Source organism: Suricata suricatta, chromosome 9 (assembly GCF_006229205.1).
Source record: "Suricata suricatta isolate VVHF042 chromosome 9, meerkat_22Aug2017_6uvM2_HiC, whole genome shotgun sequence".
Taxonomy (NCBI): Eukaryota; Metazoa; Chordata; class Mammalia; order Carnivora; family Herpestidae; genus Suricata; species Suricata suricatta.
The window spans coordinates 58586789-58611052 of NC_043708.1; the positions used below are offsets into that span (position 1 = coordinate 58586789).

Genomic DNA, 24264 nt, shown 5'->3' on the forward strand with positions numbered 1-24264 from the left:
TTTTCCTGCTACACGTGTTCATTGACGCCATGTGCAATATGTACATGTTGCATGGTACTGCCGGGACTCCTCCTCAGGGCCCAGACACTGTTCCTGCAGCTTGTGGGGGTGTTGACTGATAATGTCTCAGAGCTAGGTTCTTGGGTGAAATGCCCTCAGCTTAGTGGCTAACAACTGGGGACAATTGTGTTCCCAGGGGATATTTGGTAATATAGGGAGGCATTTTGACTGGGGGGGTGGGGTGGGAAGGAGAATGCTACTGAAATTTAGTAGGCAGAGGCCAAGTCTGATGCGAAACATTCTAGGATACAGAACAGCCTCTCTCCCCCACAGCAAGGATTATCCAGTCCAGTGTCCCTAGCACCACTGAGGAGAACTCCTGACTCAGCCCAAGGAGGCTGTCTTGCCCAACATTACACCCCTCCCCCCCAAGGGATAACTCAGAAGGGCCGTCCCAGCAACAGCACTTTTTATGGGATCAGCTGAGGTCTCTGTTGCAACTAGTCATTGTAGTTCAATGTGCCCTTCTGCTATTTCTGCTTCCCTCATTTCCTACAGGTGTTATTTCAATAAATTGCCCCAATAAACATCTTGTGGGGTACCTGGGTGGCTCAGTCAGTTAAGCATCTGACTTCAGCTCAGGTCTTGATCTCATGGTTCGTGGGTTCAGGCCCTCCAAAGAGCCTGGAGCCTTCTTTGGATTCTGTGTCTCCCTCTTGCTCTCTGCCCCTCCCCCACTGGTGCTCTGTCTCTCCAAAATAAATAAATGCTTTAAAAAATTTTTTAAAATAAGCATCTTGCAAGCAAATCTGTGTCTCAGTTTGTTTCTCAAGAACCTGACCTATGACAGTGGGCACAGGAATGATCCTAGAAACTTAGTGTAAAATAGGATTGTGAGGCTGGCTTATGTACTCTACAACTCGTAATCAGGACTCTGTAACTGGTGGAACTGGTGGTAAATGGAGTACTGATAGGTCTCGGCACGCTATAGCAATGCAATGATTAGAACTCTTACAGGTAGTAAACTGAATGAAATGCCAGTGGAAGGCAATGTACTGACTAATGCAATACCTCAGGTGATAGAGAGGAACAGGAAAAGTGCTCATAAGGACTACGGAATTGATCGACTACTGCTGGGTATTATCAATACATATTTGACTTAGACAATGAAAGGCAAACGGATAATTAACCACCATTTTAAGACAAAGTGTGAAAGTCAGAGGGCCTTCATAGCTGTATATAGTTTCTCATTTCCTACAGCAATGGTACAGAAAATGCTCAGAGTCAGAATCAGGACTTCATTTGAAGAGTAGAAGACTCACAGAGAGTAGAGGGTTGATTTCTTAACCCTAGCAAATCTACACCAAGATCAGGGCCATGGCTGAGGAGTGGGATCTTGGCAGTTTACCTGTGTCAGTGCACTCAAGAACTTTAAAAACACAGATGAGTCTGAACCCGCTAGATCTGCAGAAGGGAACCACTTCCCCATGCTAAAGGGGAGTGCCCCTTGCACCTCACCTGGAAATGATGCACAGTCCTCTGCCTGCTAAATCATACAAATTCTCCTCAGGATCTAGGCCCGTCTCCCTCCTGGCTACCAGACCAATAGCTGGGATCAAGTCACAACATAACCCAGCTAGGGAAGTGCTGGGACTGGAGGAAGGAAAGGGACTATATGCCAAAGGGATTTGGGCACCTACCCATAATGAATTGGCAGAGGCCAGGACAATGTTACAGGATTTGGATTCTAAAGATTCTGAATAAAAGGAGGTGAAAGGAAAAGTTAGATAAAGGAGAGTTTATCTATCCTTGCCTGGGACATAGGATTTTAATTCCTGTGCTAATGTGCTGTAGGAAGCTTGGAAAAAGCAATATCCTATATTAGATGAGAAGTCCATCACAGATGGAATCAAAAGGCACAGTGAAGTAGGCACGTCAGAATGATATACTGCGTAAGACTGAAAATCAGCACTGACAGATAGGGCCTGGAGGACACTGTATTTACCAAAGTGACAAGGAATGTGCTAAGTGAGGAGGCCACCAGCATTGTTGAGAAACCCAGTGACAGCTGAGAAACCCAGTGACACCACAGCTCATGGTAAGAAATTTATGACAACACTGGTAATAGTAGAATAGGGGCTAATAATATTCTGAAAATACAGAGGCTAGATGATGGCACAAAAATAATGAGCAGTCATGTTGGAGTAGCAGCCAGTATAGCGTAACATTCAGAAAAGTAGAGAGATAGTTAATAAAACATAGTGTTTCCAGGAACAGGATAGATGTCAGTTAATAAGAGTATTGCTTAATTTACACACTCAAAAGAAATCAAGGATGAATGAGAGCAGACATCCCAATAAACAAACAAACAAACCCACAATCTTCTGCCCAGTTTCTGGACCTGAGCCAGTTCCCAGACCCTAAATCTATCTACTGAAATGACAGACTGTGACCCTGTGGCATCATGGTTAGCATATGTAGAAATGACTCCCCTAGTCCTTCTGCAGTGAGACCTACGGCCATTTACTAAAGTAACTATAGTAGATGATGAGGAATATACAGACATTTCAGTGGCAGCTCGACATAGGATTTGAGTTGACACTGATACCTGGAGACCTGAAGTATTTGAATAACCCTCTTATTAATTGGGAATGTATTAAACCCAGACAAGAATAGATTCCTAGCCAATTTATCCTAGGATCACTGGAACTGAGATCTAGCCAGTGGTCATTTTGCTAGTTACTGAATGTTTATTTGTAATGAACAAATTTTATTTGAATGTTTATTTGGAAGAAACTACACTTTGGTTCATTCTTTTGTGGAGTAAGATCCGTGATAGTTGGAAAGGCCAAGTAGAAGCCTCTGAGCCTACTTCCCCACCTGCTAAGCTATCAATCAACAGCATTATCACATCCTTGGAAAAATAGCAGAGATTAGTGTCACCATTAAAGACATAAAGGATTCATGGGCAGTGATCCCCACCATATCCTCAAGTCTGGCTCAATGCAAAAAAATAGGTGAATTCTAGAAGATGACAGTGGACTATGGCAAACTCAACCAAATAGTAGTCTCAACTACAGCTACTATGTTAGATATGGTATCTTTGCTAGGAGAGACTAACACAGCCTTGGACACATGGTATGAAGCCAACAATTTGGCTAGCAGGATCAAAGTAGTGTCATTCATGTGGGACAAATAATGGTGTATGTTTAGATTCTTGGCCGAGAGTTATGTTAACTTTCCCACATCTCTGATAATCTGAAAGTACCTGGCAAATCAGGATATTCTATAGATTTTAATGATTCTACATTAATGACATCATATTAATAAGACCATGTGAGTAAAAAGTGGAAAATTGTTATACAATTAGTTAAGACAAATGCAACCCAGAAAGTGAAAAATAAACCCTATGAAAATTCAGGGGCCCATCAAATCAGTGATGTTTCTACGGGTCCAGTGATCTGGAGCATGTCAGTATATCCATTAGAAAATAAAGGACAAATCATAGCATCTTGCACCTTCAACCACTGAAAAGGAAGCAAAACATCTGATAGGCTTCTTTGGGTTCTGGAGGCAGGATATTGCACCTGGGAATATTGCAACAATCATGTACTGGATGACACAGAAGGCTGCCAGTTTTGAGTGAGGCCCAGAGAAGGAGAGGCTCTGAAGCAGGTCTGGGTTGAGATACAAGCAACTCTGCCAACATGGCAGACCTTATGGTATTTATAGTTGGAAGACACCATGTGGAGTTTATGGCAACCACCAATAGCAGGTTTATAATGTAGATCTCTAGGATTATCGAGCAAGGACAAGCCATCTACAGCATAGAACTCCATACCATTTAAAACTAGCTCCTGGCGTGTTACTAGGTCCTGGGAGAGATGAAAACCATAGGGTATAAACTGACCATATGGGAGAGTTAAACTGGATTTTGTCAGAACCAGGACCCAGAAGAACTCTCTCATAAGATGAAGTGGTATATCTGAGACTGGGTATGAGCAGCACCAGAGTGCACAGGTAAGCTTATAAGAGCAACTAACCTAGAACCCAGGGCATTTACCACTGTTGCAACACTAGTTTTTCCTCAGCTCATACCTATTGCAACATGGTCCCTAATGCATAGGTCACAGGAGAAAAAAAAAGGGCAAGCTTCATTCATGGATTACCTCCTGATATATGGGTACAAGCCAAAAAATGATGGCTTCTCTTGAGTCCCACTCACAAATGGTCCTAAATGAGAGTGCTCAGGGGAAATCCTCCCAATGTAAAGAACTTTGGGCCTCCACTATGTGTGAAAAGAGAAGTGGCCTAATATAAGAATATTAATAGACTTCATGGGAAGTGGCAAATGGCCTTCCTGTAGGTTAAGGGTCTAGAAAGAAAGATTTTTAAGATCTGGGATAAGGAGATATGGGAAAAAAACATTTGGATTAACTAAGGAAGGGCATGTGTCTTAGCTTGGGCTGCCATGACAAAATACCATATAGCAGGTGGCTTAAATGATAGAAACTTATATTCTCTCCGTTCTAGAGGCTAGAAGATTGAGTTCAGGGTGCTAGCATTGATCCAGAGTGAATTCTGGTGAGAACTCTCTTTCTGGCTTGCAGATAACCACCTCTTGCTGTGGGCTCACATGGCATCTTCTTTGTAGATGAAGAGAGAAGAAGAGCAAGCTCTTTGGTTTCTCTTTTATTCCCATCATGTCAGGCAGAGGGCCCTGTCCTCATGACCTCAACCAATCTGAATCATTCCTCAAATGTCCTGTCTCCAAATACCATCACACTGGGAACTAGAGTTTCAGTAAGAAGGCACAAACATTTAGTCCATAGAAGCATGAGTGTGAAGATATTTGTATCTCATGTTAACACCCACCAGAAAGCATCAATAATAGAGGCACTAAACAATCAGAGAGAAAGACTCAACAATGAAATCAGTTAATCTCTGTTATCCTGGGGCTGGTATGATGGCTCACGAGTAGTGCAGCTTTGGTGGTACAACTGATGACTTTATCGACCTATCAGCATGGCCTCCCCCTCACTGATTCAGGACAGTTACTTCTGTTGTGGAATATCCAACCTTCCAATACCAGAGACCAGAGCTGAGCCTCTAACAGGGCATAACACCTGAGGAGACTACAGAGTGGTAACTTGATTACATTGGGCCTTTTCTACCTGGAAAGGGCAGTAATTAATCTTGACTGGAAATTATACATAATCCAGGCACAGATTTGCCTCTCCTGCCTTTGAAGCCTTGAGCAGTACTTCTATCTGAGCAGTCACAGTGATCTACCAACACAGGATCTCACCTAACATGGCCTTGGACCAAAAGCCTATCTTTATAGTATAAGAGGGATATCAGTAGGCAAATACTACACCATCCACAAGATGCTGTCCTTATAGGGTAAAATAAATCCTTACCCTTAATGGATAGAAAACGTGAAATTGGGAATGAAGAAATAAAAGTAGGGGCAGTTTTGCTTACCAACACTTCCAGTGGACTGCTCTGGCTCTAGGAGAAGAAGAGTCCTAATTTCTACAGGAGACACAATAAGAGCCACTTCAAACTTTAAGCAATAACTTCCGCATGATTACTTTGGGTATCTCATGCCAAGAGACCAGTAAGCACAGAAAGAGAGTCGCCATTCTGACAAAGGCAATTGACCTTAATCATTAGGAGAAAATAGAGCTGCTATTATACAATGGGACTAGAGGTTTGTGGGACTCAGATGATCCACCAGCGTTTGTCTTTGTGCTCTCCTGCCCAATTTTGACAGTAAGAAGACATATGCAATAGCCATGGCCTAAAAAGTGTATGGTGACCGGAGCCCATACCCTTTCAAGTTGAGGGTCTAAATTACCCTGCCAGTTTAGTGATCTAGACCAGAAGAGGTGCTGGCCAAGGGTGAAGAAAATCTAGAATGGGTAATATAGAAGAAAGGCACAGAGTATCTGATGTGGTCCTTGAGACCAGCTACAGCAGCAGGGGCTGTCTTTTTTCTTACAAATATTCATGACTTGAGCCAAAGTTGGATGCCATCTAGGCACTCAATTTTTGGGATAACTCTTAAAGACTACCCTCATCCCTGAGCACCCCAGAGACCTCTATAATAATTACATCAGACTTCTTTCTCTGCCAAGTCTTGCTACTCTTACTTGCTCACACTCCCCCAAAAATCTCTGGCATACAATCTCCAATTCAGAGTCTGTTTCCAGAGAAACGGACTCTAGGCAGCATCCAATGCACTTACATGATAACAAGGTGGTTGTTTTCTTCTAGACTTAGATCTGCTAGACTGTATGCTCCCAAAATACAGTATTTTATTTTCTATTCATTTATTTAAGCTTTCCATCACATGCCATATTATATTATACCCAACAAGTACTGCATAGATGATTCACAATGAGCTAGATACCTTATTAGTCATTTCTGTACTTGGTTCTCAATGGGAAGTATGGAATCTATGCATTTTCCAGAACATTTCTGGAAATCTCCCTTTTCCTTCAAGTGCCTCTCGAAGTTTCAGCTTTATAGAAGCCTTTAAAAGTCAAACATAAAGCACTGTTAACATGGAGAGAAGGAGAAGAGGACATTTCGTTTTTCTCTTCTGCCAGCTTAACCACTTAGAAGAAAGCTTAAAAAAAAAAGCAGAGAGTCAATCTCATAACTGAGAAAACAATCTTAAATGAGAAGGTAAGCATATTTGTTACCTGGAACAGAGAGAAGGAGAATAGGTATTTTATAATCTTTCTTACCACACTCATTAAACCATGGAAATTATTGAGATGCTCAAATGTGACAGACATATTCCTCCAAAATCTATTTTGATCCATAATCAAGATTGATTAAAGTTTCCTCACAGATATGGCATTGTGCTGAGGGCTGTACTATGTGAGTTAAGCAAGGAATGTGAATGTAGTTACAAGGAAAATCCAAGGGTAAAAATTCAGTCACTGAAAATTGCTCTTTCCTATTTGCTCACACCATACGTGTCTCCAGGCTAGAGTCTAGACTAGCACTGTGTACCAGCCCTGCCAAGCGCCGTCGGCTGGCTCTACTGTTGCCCTCACCAAGTCTGCAAATAAGCGAAGGTGATCTCCACAGGCTGTAACAGGCTATCAGGTCACACACAGTACTTTGCTTGGAAAAACTCACTTATGTATCTCATCACTGATCAAATTCAAGTACTTCATATTTACAGTTTAAAAGCCTAAAATGGGTTAGTTTATCATAGCCCAGTTTCATGACACTGATGTATGTGCTTGTACCGAATGGCTATGAGCTTGGTGCTCTTTGATTTAGGTGCAGGAAGCTTTTATTTTTGAATTTCTACCTACTCATGGCAATACATCAAACAATCAGTTTTAATATCTTTAGGGTTAAGTGCACTCATGTAATTTAGAATTAAATGATTTTTATTAAGCACTTTTACAGACTATCTACATGCTATACAACTCCACTGATTAAGGATCATGGTGACTGGTAAAACAGCAGCCCCTATGAATTAGGGAAGCATTAGTGAAATGCATTTTCTGAATGCATTCAGTACTAAGTAACTCAAATGTCACATGAGAGTCTGAATGAAAATTTCCCTCCACAAAGCAAATACACAGATGAACCCTGTGGACTCTATTAGATTCTAATAGTGACAGATCAGTGGTTTGTGGTCTTTCTGCTTCTCCTGTCCTCTATTCTCTCCCTATTCTATTCTCACTTCAGCCCCATTCCTCTCAAATCCTAAGTTTAGTGGATTATTTCTCATTGAGGCTGTTAGGAAATGGGGCTGGGAGTGGGTTACTAGTCAACCTACCCAGGCCCCCAGCCCAATGTAAAAAATTTGCAGTAGAGTCACTCACCAGCAGAGGGCAGCATAAATCTTTTGCCATGCACATGCTCAGAGAGGCTTTGGACTTCCCCTCCTCTTGAAGTAAACTGGGGCCTGGGGTGTGTCTGGTAGGTGCCACTGAGTCAGCATGTGATTCTCTGTGCCAATCATATTTCCAGTTTGTGGCTACTTGATCAAAACGAATGAAAGCCTTTTTTTCCCCCTCTACTATTTCAGTTGGGCATGGTTGATGGTTGCAGAGGTCATGGGGAGACACCTGGGCTTACCCTCCAATTCTCTGAAGAATCACAAAATTTCATTTTTGACTCCAGAGCTTTTTGTTTGCTTTCTTTTTGTTTTTGTTTCCGGTGTGTGGGGGCAGTGGGAGCTTCCTTCTGAAAAAGGCAAACCAAACAAATTCTTGGAAGAGAAATTCAACTAGTGGCTATGTAAACTGGCAAACCTTTTTCCTTACTTCCATTAGAAGGGTACCTAGTGTCAGAGGATCTTATTAGATATCACTGTAATTTATTCTTCCAACTAGCTCAAGTAGTTGCTTTTGTAAAGCTGCCAGGTCTCAGTTCTAAGAGGAAAATGTTTCTCAGCATAATGATAGTAGGGTTTCACGGTAGTGATAGTCCCTAAAGGCCAAGGCCAAACCAGGCTAATAGGAGACGTATTCTTTCTTTTATGGAGAACTAGTCTGATAAAGTGAATAACTGTTGTTACACTTTGCATTTATTTTACTAATGACACAGCTCTCATCAGCAGGGAAGACTATACTCTTATGACATTCTCTTCAGGGAATGAAAATATTCTTCTGGATGCTATGGATTAAGTTGAGAACTTCAGCTCCTACCTAGATCAAACCTGAGGCCTTGCTTGAGTCTGCAAGTGCTGGAAGGAGCCAGAAGAAGCAGCTTCCTTTTGAGGGGTGAAGGAGAGTTGCTCCCAGAGAGAGCAGGAGGGATCGCCTAACTGGGAGTCTTGAAGAAAAGTCTGACATGGGGGCTAGAGTAGGCAGACTAGAGAGAGGAGCGGGAACTCAGACTGGGCGGACCCCTCTGGCAGAACTGAGCAGGTCAGAGAGGTGGGGAGGCACTATCCTTTGATACTCCTAATTCTGGAAGGCATTGGCCCTTGGTTATTTCTCCCCCTAACACCACTGAGAGACTGCTGACTCTTCAGTAAAGAATTTGTTTTTCAGTATTCTAGTCTGAAGGGCTTAGCTTCATGAAGGCTGATAGGCTTGGGGCGGCAGAAAAACTACACCCTTGAGAGCTTTCAGGGCTAAGGGTAGGAGGAACACTGTCTCTTCTGTAGCCTGCCTTTGATTATCACAGTCACAGAGACCAATGACTCAAGATAGTCACGAGCACAAGAGGTGCCAATACTAATCTTTCTAAATTGTCTGCTGCTCCCTGCTTAAAACTCCTTAGGGGTCACTCAAAGTTAAAATTATATTTTGTTTCTTTCCTTCCAAGTCAACCATTTCTCCCCTGAGGGTTTCCCTTTTTTGGTTAAGTGCCCTTTCTCTGTACTTCCACACCCTGTACTCACACTTGCCATTTAAGAACTTGGAAATTTCCTTTCTAGACTGTGAGCTTCATGAGGGCAGAGATACTGCAGGTTTTTTTCATGGTTCCAGCCCTTGTGTGTACATATCATAGTTCATGTACAAAATAGGTAGCCAACAACTACATGTACGATGCATGAGTAGATTTACTTGCCTATCACATTTAATCTTTACAACTTCTATTATTACCACCCATTTAACAGATGTGAAAACCAAGGCTGAAGCAGGTACATAAATTTCTCAAGATTACAGAGCAAGTATATAATAAAACAGGAAGAGGCAGTATTTGAATTGAATTGGGCCTTGAAGAGTACGTAGAATTTCAAGAAGAGGTAAGGACATGAATATAAGTACAGAAATAGTGAAACATACAGCACATTTGGGGACTGGTTACTATCCACTTTGGACTGTAAAAAAAGGTATACGCAGTAGTGTAGTAGAAGGTAAGAACTGAAATGGAGGCTGGAGTAACAGTAAAGTAATAATAAGAGCAGATAACATTGAGTTTTAGTACGTGCCAACATTAGTTCTAAGCATTTAAATGTAAAAAGTACATTTATGAGTAGCTTATACCCTGCCCATGGTAAAAAAATAAAATAAAATTTAAGAGAAACAGAGGGTACAGTGAAGAGTAAGAGCCCCTCCTATGCCCATATCTTCCTTTATCTCAGGTCCCCTCTCCTGAGGCAACCACTGCTGGCAGTTTTTTGTATACCCTAGTACAGATTCCTACTCTATGCATATGGAAGCAGATATGGATAGATTTTTTTTACATGGTAATATACTAATATACTGTTCTACTTCTTGCTTTTTTCACATTTAATGCATTAGAGATGAACTCATATTATGGAGTTGCTCGTTCTTTTTAACTGTCTCTTAGTGTCTATTATATGGACATAAAATAATCTACTTAACCAGTTCCTTCCTAATAGACATTTAGGGTATTGCAAATATTTTGCTATTACAGTCACCTACAATGAATATCCTTATGTGTTTTGCCCTTTAAATTCACATGTGACTATATCTGTAGGTAAATTCCTAGAAGTGATATTGATGGGTTAAAAGGAATGTTCATTTTAACTTTTCATAGATACTATAAAATTGCTCTCCAAAGAAGTTATACTACTTTATACTCTTACCCACATGTACTATCAAACTTTTTGATCTTTGCCAATTTTATAGGTCAAAAATGGATTTTCACTATTGTTTCTAATTGTATTTTCTCCTAAAATGAATAAAATGAGCACTGCTTGATATATTTTAAATATAATGAAATTTATTTCATAAAAATATAAATAAGAATTTATACTTATTTAGATTAATTAAAATGTAATTTGATGTTTAAATACTATTTAATAGTGAGTTTGAGCTCTGCATCAGGCTCTGTGCTGATAGCTCAGAACCTGGAGCCTGCTTTGGATTCTGTGTCTCTCTCTTTCTGTCCCTCCCCAACTCACACTCCTCTCTCTCAAAAATAAATAAACATTAAAATGAAAAATATATATGATATTTTATAAAATTAAGGATTACATGATATTTTTTTTCTAATTTGTTGACTTTCTATTTTTGAAATGTTGCATTGTTCTATTTTATTGACTTATATGGCCTCTTTATATATTAGGGAAAATTAGCCCCTTAGTATTATATGTCTTACAAATATTTTTTCCTTAATCTGTCATTATTCTTTTTTTAAGTTTATTTATTTGAGAGAGAGAGTGGGGGGGGGAGGGGTAGAGAGAATTCCAAGTAGGTGCTGCACTGTCAGCATGGAGCCTGACGTGGGACTCAACCCATATTCTGTGAGATCACGACCTGAGCAAAAATCAAGTCATATGCTTAAGTGACTGAGCCACCCAGGTGCCCCTGTCATTATTTTTTTTATACTGTCCATGGCATTAAAAAAAAAAAGTTTATTTATTTATTTTGAGAGAGAGCACCTGCATGAGCGGAAGAGGGGCAGAGAGACAGGGAGAGCAAGAGAATCCCAAGCAGCCTCCTCACCATCAATGTGGAGCCGGAGGCAAGGCTTAAACCCATGAACTGTTAGATCATGACCTGAGCTGAAATCAAGAGTCAGACACTCAACTGACAGCCACCTGAGTGTCCCCATTGGTTTTTATTTTATTTTATTAATATTTATTAATTTTTGAGAGAGGGAGAGCACAAGTGGGGGAGGTGCAGAGGGAGAGGGAGGCAGAGAATCTGAAGCAGGCTCTGTGCTGACAGCAGTGAGCCCAATGCAGAACTTGAACTCATGAACCCGTGAGATCATGACCTGAGCCAAAGTCAGACACTCAACTGACTGAGCCACCCAGGTGCCTGTGTTTTTTTTTTTTAAGTTTTATTTCAGAAATATTCAAACATATACAAAAATAGAATAGATGAGCAAATTTGTATGGATTAAATACCCAGCATTATCCATATAGAGACAAACCTAATTCATTTATTACCAAGCCTCCCTGTATTACCTCTCTTCTGCCCTGCTGGATTATTTTAAAATGAAATATATCATTTTATTTTTTTCTTTTTACCTATGATAATTTTAGTCCTGCAGTGATTTTGATTTTTGTGTAGTCAGATTTTCTAGTCCTTCATCTTGTGGTTCTGCTATTTAGATCACCATTAACTCCCTGAGAATAGAGTCACAACAAACTTTGAGGTGCCTAATATTTTAAGATGAGCAAAACGGAGCCACAGAGAAGTCAGGGTACCTTGCCTAAGGGGACATAGTTTCTAAAGGGAGGTGGGACCAAATCCCGGCAACTTAATCCATCACATCATATCCCCGCCTAGTGAGGCTGTAGTGGCCATGCTGAACAAGATGGAGACCTCACGTTGGCATTCCTGTTCATTCAATGGCTGAACATACATGACGACCACACATGAGCGGTCTGTTCCACATTGGCTGCTTCCACATGAGCTTTCTAAGGTTCTGCACTTTGGAGGGGGAGTGGGGGTCACAAATCCCCTTTGAGAGTCTCATAAAAAAAAGTTCCATGACCCTGGCCATGGGAAGCATGCACAGATGGACACAGACACATGTGCATTTGGGCGTACACACACATACACACACACATGCACATGAGACCACACACCAGCTGTAAGGACAGCCTCCAGGGACTTGCTTATCTTCATTCTGTCATCTCTGCATTAGACAAGGAAACAGGCTCTTAATTATCATGAATCTGGATTGGATGCTTACCAAGGTTTTGTGTTTTTTTACCATTTAGTTCCCTGGAGAACAGTGCAGTTTGATTATATTTATATTTATAGGCAGGTAAGAATGACCTAGTTAATCAATACATCTAAAGGCTAAGAGGTAAGCTATGTTATTCAGACTCAGTAACAAAGCTTATGCTAATTTAACCTGACATATAGCATGTAAGGGTAATATGATTTGGATTACATGTATCATTTTTAGAAACTGATGTTTTTGTTGCTGGTTTCTTCTGACATTTTTGAACTATAATATGGAATGCAACACTCCTCCAACAAAGAAGGTAATTCTCACTAGTGAAGGTAATTAATGGTTATTTGATCATATTACAGCATAGAAATGATGTTTTTGCTACACAATAGGTTTTCTAATTGGTGATCCAAGGATGACCATGTTCATTTTCTGCCGATAGAGATTTCCTACTGTGCATGGCATTATCTCTTAATACCGTGATAGCAGCAAATGATGGTCATAGCCAGTAAGAAAATTAATTTACAGTGCTTCAACAATCATTATAAAAGACCTAATAATGCTAATTTAGGTGTAGGATGAGTCATTTAATTAGTTAATTAAATAGGACTTTACTGCCAGTCTCCTACACGGGAGCATACTGTGTTACAGGTGTTTGACAGCGCTGAACAATGCCAAGGGAAGGTGAAAGAATACACACTGGCCCCACTAATGCATGTGATGTTTAGGATTGTGAAAGCATGGGCAAAAGCAACTGCTTTACTCATAATCGAAACCAAACAACCAAATTTTAAATATTGTTACTTTGCTCCTTCCTATTTTATGAGGAAAAAACTTGGCCATCTTATTTCCTTAGCTTTACAACTTCCAAAAATGCCTTTAAATCTTGATTTGATTTCTGAAGTTCAAAATGCTCTCACAAGTTTATTTACCCTTCGGATTTTCTTAAAGAAAATAATAAGATCACTGCCATCTGTTGAAAACTACTGATGTCGCCTTCTCTTTAACTACTCTTATTTGCAGTACTTGCATCTAATTTATAAAACCTGTATGCTCATGTAGGCCATAAACAAAAATGCGTTGCTAATTTTAATTAGCTTGTCTAGCTGGTGGTCCCACGAAGCTGGGGATTGAGAAATCCCAGTTACTCCTCTCCTTTCAGCCTTTGTTATTTCACACTAATAGGTTTTTGTATTTTTAGTCTGTCTTCATGTGAGAAGTACCCTGTCCCTTCAGTGAGTTTAGCTGCTTTTCCCTATGGGCCTTGCCAGATGTCCTGATTCTTTTTTTTTTTTTTTTTTGACAGGGGGGGGAGGACAAGCAGTGGGACAACCAAAACATCGCATATTTCTCATTTGAATGCAACATAATTGCTCAGAAAGAACATCTCTCTTTACCAATAATGTGAAATTTTTCCTTTCTAACTGCCAGACTGGAATAACTGATTTTAAATGTTTTTGTATTATAAAGTAGGAATGGTTTCTTTTCTAAAAAAAAGATGTATTGAACATGATTACAATAAAAGCTATCTAATGACTAAATGGAAATTCAACATTTTCTTAAAGAGTCTACAAAACCACAATAGATTTTCTGTCTGTCGATTCAGATATTTATAGGTCATCCAGTCTGGCCTTCTGTCATAGTGCACCTATAATTCCTTATTTTAAAATACTAATTAACTTGTAAACATAAGTCCTTTAGCTCTGGACTGTACTGTCTATATGAAGGAAATAACATACTGAGGTGAAGAATGGTGTTTCTTGGAATAGGTATTGTTTGCCAAGCTGCATCCAAGAGCCCTACAGAAAGTAGAAAAAGACATTATAGAAGAGTGAGCAGACATTTTTACAAGGTCACTTCATTCAGACTGGAAAGTGGCCAGCACAATGTCATTATTTACAACAGGATCTGGGAACACTTGAGGAAATTACAGACCATTTAGTTTTGATTCCATTGTGGGGGGCAAAGTCTTAGGAAGTATTTTAGGAGATTAAATGGGGAACACTGAGAAAAGCACAGCTTGATTAAAGATAGCCAATGCAGTCTCTGGAATGAAAAAGTCATGCTTCGATAATTTTTTGACTTCTTTAAGGAAGTAAATGCCAAGAGAAAAGCAAATGAATGGTTCAAAATTCTGTATTCCATATTTCTAGCAGTTTTTGTTTAAGTTTTGCTTGACAAATTAGCACCAAGAAGTGGTTCTTAAAATTGGAGAAATGCAGAGACAAAGACAGTGTCTTAAATTGTTTTTAAAGTGAAAATAAATCAGGCAAATATACCTTAGGAGCAAAAGAATTTTACTCGAACAGGGATAATATAATAGTCCAAGTCAACTCCACTGTCATACTTTTTTGGGCATTTATTATGTAGTTGTGCAGAATTCTTCTATAAGACAGTGGGGAAAAAATGAAAATCCCTGACTTTCAGGAATATATAGTCTAAAAGAGACAACGCTGATTTCCATAAGTAAACAAAAAACTAGGAAAACATACAATGAAATCTTAATAAGGTTGACATTTTAGATTGCTAGTGGTAAGAAAAACACGTGTTTTTTTTAAATTAAAGACAAGCATTCATACAGTTTCTCTTAGGGCAGCCGAGGCAAAGCTGCCATGAAAAGATGCTTGGTGGAAGGGCAAATTTTATAACCATCAAGGGAACAAGCACACCAGGACATTTTCTGGATTTGAGAGGGATCCTGGAATCATCTGGGAGAGGTTGCCCAGTATAAAAAGAAAGTAGGAGGAAGATGGTCCTAGAAGGGTAATCTACAACCATCCATGAATAGGGAATTAACTGAAAATGAATAAGAAATAGACCAAAAAAAAAAAAAAAAAAGGAAAATGACATTAGGATATTGAACTATACACCCCTAAGTCTTTTTCAAGTCTAAAATACTATGATCTCCTAGGATAGACTGCAGGTTTACTAAGAACAGGGATTCATAGAATCTCTTCTATTTATACATCAAATATTTCCTGGAAAAAATGACCTAGGGATGTACAATATCCTCTACAAAGCAAGACTGTTGATACAAATAAAAGCAGAGAAGAGTTCACTATATAGCTGACATTTATTAAGTGCTATGTCCCAGAGGCTACACTAAGCATTTAACATGTTATCATTTACTTTAATCCTCTCTAAATTTCTAATAATAGTTGGACACTATAATTATTCTCATTTTACATTTGAGGAAACTAAATTAAGATTCACATAGCCAGTAAGTGAAAGGTACTAGAGCTAGTTATTTTAAGCCACTATGTGCAAATGTCCCAGTTTACCTGATTGTGAAGTTTAATCTGAGGTGCTTGGTATAAAAACCAGCATTCTAGCCCCTATCCTGAAGCTTTTAGGAAGTAGATTCTAGGATGGAGCCTGAGTATAAATTTTTTGTAAATGCTCTAAGTTAGTTTTATGATCAGCCTTGTTTGAGAAGCAGTGCTCCAGTACCATAATAAATAAATAAATAAATAAATAAATAAATAAATAAATAAATAAATAAAACAGGAAACCAGGTTTACAATATCCCCAAACATAGAAAATGCAGGAAGCTGAAGGGCTGTGTAATGGAAGGTACGGAATATCCCCCCTTAAAGAAGGCCAGAAGCCTAGAGCCCACCCAGCAGCATTACTCTATGAGGCTGCGGCCGTCTACGTGCCTGCAAGACACACGCACCTTCCTGGCTCCGTCCCATGTAAGCACTCTGTCCTGGGCTTAAAACAGTACTATAGGCCACAGTTCAGAGAACCAGACTCCAGCATTCTTTCTAAAATGCTTACATGAAGTAAAAACACAAGTAAAAGAGAACCATGTAGAATTATCTAGGAAGGGGTCCTTTTGACCAAAAGCAGGGAAAAAGGAATATGAACTAGAACAGAGATCTTAAAATATTTAATTTTAAGGAGAATGGAATTGGTTAATACTTTGAGCCAGATTATTTCTCTTCTTTGTGGTCTTTGATAACTGTATACTGAAATAGATGTTTTTAAAAAAGGTCTTTTTAGAATGAACAATGAATATATTATAATATTCAATCTATTTTCTTGATACAAGAATTCTGAAAAGATTGTACAATTAATCCAACACATCAAACTTCAAAGACCTGCTAAGGTATCAACACACTCTTCAAGGGATCCATGGGGAAACCACCAATTACACATTCAAATAAACATACCCATAGCAGACTAGGGCTTATGCGTGTTCATGCTTCAATCAATTCAACATTTGTTGGGCCCCTATGTGTCAGGCACTAGGACTGTGCTCTACGGGGAATACAAAGATCAATACAATAGTCTCTATGTTAAAGAAATGTATGACCAAATGAGATAACATGTACACAAATGACTCTAATATAAACTCTAAATATTACAGAAGACTATAAACAAGTGTTCAAGGAATTCAGATTTCTTCTAGGTTCTGAACAGTTCTCAGGGAAAAGAAAACATTTGAACTATGACTAGAAGGATGGACAAAATTTGTAAAGAGAGCTTATATAATTCTCTTTTTATACCTTAATGTTCTCATCTTTAAAACAGGCAAAATAATAGTTCTCATGGGTTACTCTGCAAAAATGACTACAGAGTTAATTCATCTTCAGGGACAGTTCAGAAGCAACAGTCACTTCTCAAAGAATGTATATACTTCCCACTGCCTATTTTAACTCATTGCTTAGATTTCCAGGGTAACATTTAAAAACACTTCAGAGTGACAAAGCATAAGCCTTACAGCAGATAGGTTACCTTTGGCAAACCCCATAAAGTGTACCATAGGGATGACTGCACTGTGTAGCTGCGTACAAATTGCTGGCTGTTTGTATTTTGGCTATGTTGAGGTGAACCAGTCAGATAAACTCTCTTCTATGAGTAAAGGGTACAGAACATGTCACCCTGTTGACTTCTTCAACAAAATGACTCACATCTGTCTTGAATTTGTTTGTTTATTGTGATAGAGAGGGTGCAGATGAGCGAGGGCAGAGAGAGAGGATCCCATACACTGACAGTGCGGAGCCTGAGGCAGGGCTTGAACTCACCAACCATGAGAGCATGACCTGAGCCGAAGTCAGATGCCTAACCGACTGAGTCACCCAGGTGCCCCTGTCTTGACTTTTCTGGTCCTACTGCCCTACCTTATTCTTTCACTACTAGAGTACTATATCATTTCTTCCAAATGATCTCTTGGTACCTAAGCCTTCCCTCGTCTGTGCTTTTATACAAACCACTGTCAGACTAGTTTTCTTAATACAGTGTTCTGTTCACATCACTGTTTAAAAGTCTATCAGAGGCTCTCTCTTGCTGTCCAGAAAGAATCCAGACTCGATGATCCACCATTCTGGACTCTTCACAACTTGGACCCAACATACTTGTCTTATCTTAAATCCCACAACACTCCTATGTCTGTGCCTTGACTTATGCACCTCTCACTGACTAAAGCACTTAACTCATTTTCATACATCAAAATAGAAACCATCCTTCAATGCCTGCCTACTTTAACTCCAAACCTCCGCCAACATTTTGTGCATACTACTTTGTACTGCGCATATTTGAGTATATGGCTATATTCACCACGGCAACATTACTGCTTACTGTTTAATTACAATAGCCAAATTATGGAAATAGCCCAAAGGTCCAGTGACTGATGAATGGATAAGGAAGATGTGGATACACACACACACACACACACACACACACACACACACACACACCCCACTGGAATATTACTCAGCCATAAAAAGAATGAAATCTTTGCAGTGATGTGGATGGAGCTAGAGAGTATTCTGTAAGCAAAATAAGTCAATTAGAGAAAGACAAATAACATATGATTTCACCCATATGTGGAATTTGAGAAACAAAACAAGTGAGCATAGGGGAAAAAAGACAGAGGTTAACCAAGAAACAAGACTCTTAACTACAGAGAACAAACCGATGGTTACTAAAGGGGACGTGGGTGAGGGGGTGGGTAAAATATGCAGTAGGGATTAAGAAGTGTACTTTTCATGATGAACACCAGATGTTCTATGTAAGTGTTGAATCACTAAGTTGTATACCTGAAACTAATACTACACTGTATGTTAACTAACTAGAATTTAAATAAAAACTTAAAATAATTAGCTGTTTATAATATAATACAATAATACAATATTGTTTTCCTGTGCAGAATTTTGCTTAGGTATTAATAATTTAATTTTACATTTAATAATAATATGATTATTTAACAGCTGTTAACTACTATGTTATAGGGGCTTTTTAAATTCTATTTATTAATATTTTATTTATTTTTGAGAGACAGAGAGGCAGCGTGAACAGGGGAGGGTCAGAGAAAGTGGGAAACACAGAACCTGAGGACAGGCTCCAGGCTCTGAGCTAGCTGTCAGCACAGAGCCTGATGCAGGGCTCAAACCCACGAACCGCGAGACCATGACCTGAGCCGTAACTGGATGCTCAACTGACTGAGCCACCCAGGCGCCCTATAAATTCTTTACATGCATTATATCATTCTATCTTCTCAAGAACCCTCTGAAGTAGGTATTGTACTGTTATCATTATTGTTATTTTAAGGGTTGAAGAAATTGAGGCGCAAAGAGTAATTTGCCCAAAGTTACACAACTAATAAGCTGGACTTAACTGATGCTCTTCATGATTGTACTATGCCAGCTCTAATGTTTTTAAGGTGCTTTACAATATACAAAGCACTTCCACTTAACGTGATTTTCATTTCAGATGTGAAAACTGAGACTTAGTGGCAGGCCCAAAGTTATCCAATGAGTCACAGAAGCCATTCCTCCTTCATGCTGCAAGGAGTCACAGCAGCATATTCTCACAATAAAAACAAAACAAGCAGGTACCAAAACACTGGAAATCTAGATAAGGAGCTTTTCAAGATCAGTGTGTGACTGGTGCATGCCTGGTGCCAACTAGCCATTGGGCAATGTGACCCAAGTAACAAAATAGGGATGTCATATCCATAATCAAACTCTTATTGGTTTGGGGAGGAGTATTTGTTCCTCAGTTTCTGGGAAATGTCTCTTTCTTAGTTTGGTTCCCCCCCTCCAAAATAAGACAATAATTTGGTTGGAAGTGGTCTACCTTAGAGATGATTCTAGGAAGCATGAGAAAATGAATTGTGAGAGGGGGACAAGGAAGAAGGAGATAACAATAAAAAAGTGTATTCTCAAGATGGGTGCTGGTTAAAGGTAGCTCTATTAAACCTGGATCATTATGAAAGATACAGAATTTCCCTCCAGAATTGCCTGACCCCAAAACAGAAAGCTAGAGCATTTAGCCAGAGTCCTTGCCCCAACTGGTTGAGTGTCCTGGAAGCATTAACTTCTCCCATTTCTGGACTGCCTTTGAAATAGGTTCAGCAAGTTTTGTATGTTTGGAGAAGATGCTGAGGCAGAAAGAAGAACCACAGTGCACGCTTGAAGTGAGTCAATATGAACCTGAGTCTGCACTTGCATCTACTGTCCACCAAAGCTATGGTTGTAATCAGAAGTAAACTGAGGGGATGCAACACAGAGCCCCACAGACCTCTCTTATACCAAATGAATTTTACCTGAAGAACTTTTTTTTAAAAGTAGTCTCCATGCCCAATTTCATGACCCTGAGATCTAGAATTGGATGCTCTATTGACTGAGCCAGCCAGGTGCCCCACACCTGAAAAACTTAAATCCCCACAAGTGCCCTGTGGATTACTTTTTTGAATCATAACTCTTTGGCATATCCTAAAAAATCCTACACAGTCAAAATATATATCCTAATTATAATAATATGTCTCCAAAAATACAGAACCTAATCTTTTAAAAATTTCCCGCTTAAAAACTGTGACCAATGATAGTCTATACTAAGATAGTTCAGAATTAAAGTTATCAGTTTAGATATATAAGTTTATTAGATTTTATGATAAATGCCTGAGGATACTATTAAAAGATGATAGTTTAAAAATGTAAATTTGTAATGGAGAAAGCAAATATAAATTTATCAAGGCACTCTGAAAAGATTTAAGTTAACACTAGGTCACTAGTGTTTTTTCCCCTTGTGAATATAGTTGAGTTGTAGTAGTATAATAAAGTATAAGTTTTATAATCAAACAAACCAATTAAGTAAGTGGATGAATTTGAGGCAATGTATCAGTCAGCTATTGCTGCAATAATGTTATGTAATAAATAACCCCAAAATTTCAGTGGCTTATAACAATACCCAAGTCTTTGGGGAGATTGTGATTCAGCTCAGCCAGGACTGGCTTAGAGTGGCTCAGGCTTTGAATTAGCCTTAGGTCTACTTTATGTTTCTCCTTATTCTCTTCAGAATAGGAGCTATTCAGGCAGGTTATTTGCATGGTGAGCAGTAGAAGCACATGAAAGAAACCAGTTCATATAAGCACATGTGATCACATCACTTCAGCCTACATAAGCTTGGTCAAAGTAAGTGGCTTGACTAACATCAACATCAATAAGATGAGGACATATATTCTGCCTATTCTTGTGGGAGGTACTGAAAAGTCACATGGCAGAGGGAAGCAGAGTAGAATTGGGATGACAATCTAATCCATCAATCTATAATGTAGGGATAATGATAATTAGTTTAGCATGTGTTATAAGGATTAAATTAAGGTAATTCATGTGGATTGGATATTAAAGTTCTGCCAGACAGTAACTGATCACCAAATATTAATTCTATCTTATCCCCTTCCTTATCCACTAGGAGAAAGGCAGATAGAATCAATGCTTCTTTTCTTTAATTAAGTAGAAAAACAGTCAATCTTGGGGTGACTAGGTGGCTCAGTTGGTTAAGTGTCAGACTTCAGCTAAGGGCATGATTTCATGGTTTGTGAGTTCGAGCCCTGTGTTAGTCAGGCTCTGTGCTGACAGCTCAGAGCCTGGAGCCTGCTTCAGATTCTGTGTCTCCCTCTCTCTCTGTCCCCCCCTCACTCATATTCTGTCTCTGTCTTTCAATAATAAATAAACATTAAAAATTTTTTTAAAAAGTCAATCTTATTAGGCAAAGTGAAGAAAAAACATTTTATTAACTAATTTTTATTTCATCCTTGAATTTTTAGTGTTTATTTCCTACCACATTTCCACCTACTTAATGGCAAAATAACCACCAAAATCTGGAAAATAACACTGACATACTGCTACTGCCTAATTTCCAGACCCCATTAAAGTTAGCCAAAGAATTATCTAAGGAATCCAGGTCAGAATCATGCAATGCAGGGGCACCTGGCTGGCTCAGTCAGTGGAGTATGCAACTCCTGATCTCACGTTTCTGAGTTTGAGCCCTACGTTGGGTATAGCAATTACTTAGAAAAATTAAAATTAAAATAAAAAACCAAACATTTGTCTAACACATTAGTATTCTTTAATCTGAAAGTTTCTTAGTCTTTAATTGACTTTCATAACTGGATTAGTTTTCTACACTATATAGTAATTGCTACAAACTTAGCAGTTTAAAACAATACACATTTGAGTCAGTCCAGAGGCTGCGGCTGCAGAGGAACCACCCTAAAGAAAGCTGTAAAGATGCTGTCTGTGCGCATCACTGCGTCTGTGGCCAGCGCCCTCCCTAGGCGGGCCGGGCTGGTCTCCAAAAATGCTTTAGGATCATCCTTCATTGCTGCAAGGAACCTCTATGCTTCTAACACTCGTCTTCAGAAGACTGGCACTGCTGAAGTGTCCTCTATCCTCGAGGAGCGCATTCTTGGAGCTGACACTCCGTCGACCTTGAAGAGACCGGGCGTGTCCTAAGCATTGGTGACGGTATTGCTCGTGTACATGGCCTGAGAAATGTTCAGGCAGAAGAAATGGTAGAATTTTCTTTGGGTTTAAAGGGTATGTCTCTGAACTTGGAACCTGACAATGTTGGTGTTGTTGTGTTTGGAAATGATAAACTAATTAAAGAAGGAGATATTGTGAAGAGAACAGGAGCCATCGTGGATGTTCCAGTTGGTGAGGAGCTGTTGGGCTGTGTTGTAGATGCCCTTGGTAATGCCATTGATGGAAAGGGTCCAATTGGTTCCAAGACCCGTAGGCGAGTTGGCCTGAAAGCCCCTGGAATCATTCCTCGAATTTCTGTGCGTGAGCCAATGCAGACCGGCATTAAGGCTGTGGATAGCTTGGTGCCAATTGGTCGTGGTCAGCGTGAGCTGATTATTGGTGACCGTCAGACTGGCAAAACATCAATTGCTATTGACACAATCATTAACCAGAAACGTTTCAATGATGGAACTGATGAAAAGAAGCTATACTGTATCTATGTTGCTATTGGTCAGAAGAGGTCCACTGTTGCCCAGTTGGTGAAAGAGGCTTACAGATGCAGATGCCATGAAGTACACCATTGTGGTTTCAGCTACTGCTTCTGATGCTGCTCCCCTTCAGTACCTGGCTCCTTACTCTGGCTGTTCCATGGGAGAGTATTTTAGGGATAATAGCAAACATGCTTTGATCATCTATGACGACTTATCCAAACAGGCCGTTGCGTACCGTCAGATGTCTCTGCTGCTCCGCCGGCCCCCTGGCCACGAGGCCTACCCGGGCGATGTGTTCTACCTGCACTCGCAGCTGCTCGAGCGGGCAGCCAAAATGAACGATTCTTTTGGCGGTGGCTCCTTGACCGCTCTACCCGTCATAGAGACACAGGCTGGCGACGTGTCTGCTTACATTCCGACAAACGTCATTTCCATCACTGACGGACAGATCTTCTTGGAAACAGAATTGTTCTACAAAGGCATCCGCCCTGCCATTAACATTGGTTTGTCCCTGTCTCGTGTTGGATCTGCTGCTCAAACCAGGGCCATGAAGCAGGTGGCAGGTATCATGAAGCTGGAGTTGGCTCAGTATCGTGAGGTTGCTGCTTTTGCCCAGTTCGGTTCTGACCTTGACGCTGCCACCCAACAACTCTTGAGCCGTGGTGTGCAATTGACTGAGTTGCTGAAGCAAGGACAGTATTCTCCCATGGCTACTGAAGAACAAGTAGCTGTTATTTATGCTGGTGTGAGAGGGTACCTTGATAAATTGGAGCCCAGCAAGATCACAAAGTTTGAGCAGGCTTTCTTGGCTCATGTTACCAGCCAGCACCAAGCTCTTTTGGGCAATATCAGGACTGATGGAAAGATCTCAGAACAGTCAGATGCAAAGCTGAAAGAGATTGTGACAAATTTCTTGGCTGGATTTGAAGCTTAAACTTCCTGTGGATTCACATCAATTACCAGTTTGGTTTTGTCATTGTTTATTCTAGGAATCAGTTCCATTTGTAAAAGGATTACTGTCCTCCTCCAGATGTACAGAAATTACATTAAAAATAAAGGTTCCATATTGCTTGGTGGGTTTCAAAAAAAAAACACAATACACATTTATAATTTAAAAGTTCATCAAGAATGCAGGCCTGGCTTAACTAGATTCTATGCTGCAGGGTCTCACCAGACTGAACAGTATGTGTCAGCCAATGCTGTGGTCTCATCAGAGGCTACAATAGGTAAGTATCTGCTTCCAAGCTCCACGGGTTGTTACTAGAATTCATTTTCTTGCTGCTTCAGGACTGAGGCTTTAGTCTCTTGCTGGAAGCCAGTTTTAGCTCCTAGATGCAATCCACATTTCCCTGCCCTGTTAGCTTCTCCAACACTGCCACTTACTTTATGGCAGCTTACCGTAAGGGCAGTAAGTGGGAGTTCCTGGCACCTCT

The 24264-nt window shown here is 39.9% G+C and overlaps 1 pseudogene; it reads left to right on the forward strand.

Annotated features, from left to right (window-relative positions):
- Window positions 1-22106: 22106 nt before the first annotated feature.
- On the forward strand, window positions 22107-23815 carry LOC115301112 (annotated as a pseudogene).
- The last annotated feature ends 449 nt before the right edge of the window (window positions 23816-24264 follow it).